This window comes from Sinocyclocheilus rhinocerous, unplaced genomic scaffold, assembly GCF_001515625.1.
Source record: "Sinocyclocheilus rhinocerous isolate Xijiao unplaced genomic scaffold, SAMN03320098_v1.1 scaffold2524, whole genome shotgun sequence".
In the NCBI taxonomy this organism is placed as follows: Eukaryota; Metazoa; Chordata; class Actinopteri; order Cypriniformes; family Cyprinidae; genus Sinocyclocheilus; species Sinocyclocheilus rhinocerous.
This window is the reverse complement of record NW_015652313.1, coordinates 8,674-11,521: the sequence shown is the minus strand read 5'-3', so window position 1 is coordinate 11,521 and position 2,848 is coordinate 8,674. Positions and strand designations below refer to the sequence as shown.

At 33.7% G+C, this 2,848-nt stretch overlaps 1 long non-coding RNA gene across 1 annotated transcript; it reads left to right on the top strand.

Annotated features, from left to right (window-relative positions):
* The first annotated feature begins 320 nt into the window (after positions 1-320).
* On the top strand, positions 321-2,061 carry LOC107714792 (uncharacterized). The gene is made up of 3 exons (XR_001637019.1): positions 321-413; positions 1,408-1,508; positions 1,844-2,061. It is a non-coding gene; the product is annotated as an uncharacterized LOC107714792 (long non-coding RNA).
* Positions 2,062-2,848: the final 787 nt, after the last annotated feature.

Genomic DNA, 2,848 nt, shown 5'->3' with positions numbered 1-2,848 from the left:
AAAAAAAAAACAGTATTGCTGAACAATTGTTTTACAAGTTTTGAAAAAAAAATCGTACACTTTTAGGCTACAAAACTGTCTCAGTTTTCTGGAAAACCGTTATTGCTCATTATTATTTACTTACTTAAAGTTTTTTTTGATTCTGTATTACAAGCAAAGCTATTGTATATATAAACACATTCAATAAACAGCAGGTTACTTCAAATTCATGCCATTTTTTTACACAGATTTTACGCCGATCCATGACTGCATGTGTTTGACTCCGCAACTGTAGATGTCGCTGTGAGTAAAAGCAACGGGAAGATTTACTGCCGAGGAAACAACAAACACGAGAACATAAACTGGATTTATAAATCAATCCATTAAAGTTGTATCTCTCCAGCAGTAATCTGACGCGTGTCGTTGCTAAAGAGGTGAGCCTATGATTTACATGTCCTGTTAAAGAGAATCTGCGAATATATAATGCAACAGCCATATAAACAATGTCGTCCATGTATCTTTGTACGTACGTGACGTTGCGTTTGATAACATTTTAGATAACAATTATTAGACAAGTTTTATTTAAAAAGTGGTTGTCTTGTGCTTCAGCATCTGCAGGAATGGCGTCAGACAAATCAGTACAAATATAAACTTGCAGCATTATTTGGGGTTTTTGTGTTGTCCCTCCTCGTATTGGCCATTACTTGTTGAAGATCTTGTTGTGTACGAATGTAAATGTTCAAAGATTTACACAGACTTTTAGACATTGCGTTGGTCTAAAGTAGAATAGAAAGTTCAGGAAAAAATCAGATTCCTTAACTTTCTACTCCGATTCCTCTACTTAATATTTTAGACCAACGCAATTTTTTTAGGCAGTAAACTTGTAATAATATAATTAAATCAGGAATGTTTTATATAATAAATGAATACAATGAAATTGTGGTTTAAATTGGCAGTGGCACAATAAACAAATATTTAATTTTAATACAACATATGCAACTTTCCATGTCATTACAGGCTGAATTCAGTTCACAGAAGCATATGTATAGAAACAAAAATACATTTATGTTATAAGGTTTATATTTATAAAATATATTTTTATTTATGTATTGAATCCGTATATCCCCGTTTTGAACCAAGAGCCGTACTGCAAGGAGAGTTACATATCTTTAGTACTTTCCCCTGCCTTACGTCACATCTGATAAATCTATATCTGGTTAGACAGAATTCAGTGTCATACACTCACTCAGTATCAGCACTGAACACGGTAAGACAGAGTTGTGCAATATGCATATATTGACATTTTCTTTTCATTTTGCTAGTACATGTAATGTTTGTCTTGAATCCGCCTCTGCTCAACCAACCTTTTTAAGTTTTCTATTTTATTTTGTATTATAGTTGATCTGTTTTGTGTGTTTTCCTTTTCAGAAATGTCTCTAGTCAAGCAGAATCTCCTCCCGAATAATGAGGCAAACATCAATAAACTGATCAACCTCAAACTGACGGCTTCATATGTGTATCTCTCCTTGGTCTGTTTACAAACTTTGGCACCACATTTATGAAACGTTGTTTTTAGGTTTATTTACATTTGTGTATTTTTTTTTTTTTAATGAAATGCACAGAAATACACTTGAACATACATTTGTCAATGTCAGCAATTTAATGTTAAAAGTGCATTGTGCACATGTTCTAAATTATTTTTTTTAGAAAATATAAATGAATATTAATGGAATGTTTGAGTGTTTAGAATTGAATATTCTGTATGCACTGATGCTGAGTTAAAATTGTTCATGTACAAATAATTGACCCCTGCATATCTGTTTAGACAGTAATACTAATACAGTCTCTCTGTGTCTCATTACAGGGAATGTATTTTGACAGATGATGTGGCTCTGCCCAACTTCTCAAAGTTTTTTCTAGAGCGTTCACTGAAGGAGAGGGATCAGGTGGAGCACCTGCTGGAGTATCAAAACACAAGAGGAGGACGAATCGTTCTCCAGACCATTGCGGTGAGTGGGTTTTAGAAGAAAGGTTCACCTAAAAATGTGAATTGTCATTTTTCCTCACCCTCTTGCCGTTCTATACCCGTATTACTTTTGTGTAGCACAAAAGGAAATGTTTAGTAAAAAATGCAGGTGTATGCTGAAGACAAAGTGCCATAAAATATCAGAAAAATAATACATATGACAGTCTGCTGAAGCTGTAGCTTTGAGAGATTTCTCAAAGAGAAGTAAATCGTACACTGAAACCCTGTGTTTCCACACTAGCATACTTTAATGCATACTAGCATTAGCATACTTTTAAAAAGAATCCTTTTTACAGAAATAATATACTTTCAAAACTATATATTTAAAAACTGAATGTGATGTTTAAGTTAGTTGAAAGTGAGTGGAATTTACTGTTGTAAATCTATCACCGTCCTAATTACAGTTGGTAGCTGTAGCCATCTTATTAAAAGTCGATATACTTTCAGAATGACTAAAAAAGTCAATTAAAATTTGATCTTCATGAATTCTTTAATAAAAAAGCAGAATATGCATTATTTAGATTGAAGACCAAGTATTATGAGAGTGGGGAAAAAGCGGGGAAACTCCTTGCTAGACAGATAAAACAACATGAAGCGTGTCACGTCATACCTGCAATTAAGGAGGGAAATAAGGTGCTCACCTCCAACAAAGAAATTAATAGGGTTTTCAACCAGTACTATTCAAAACTGTACACATCAGAATCCATTTACAGTCAGAAGGAGTTAAAAGACTTTCTAGCTAATGTTACATTGCCCACTTTAACCCCTGACGAACGAGCCTCAATAGATGGACCTATAACACAAGAGGAGGTCAGAACTTGTTATAATGTCTTTGAAATCTGG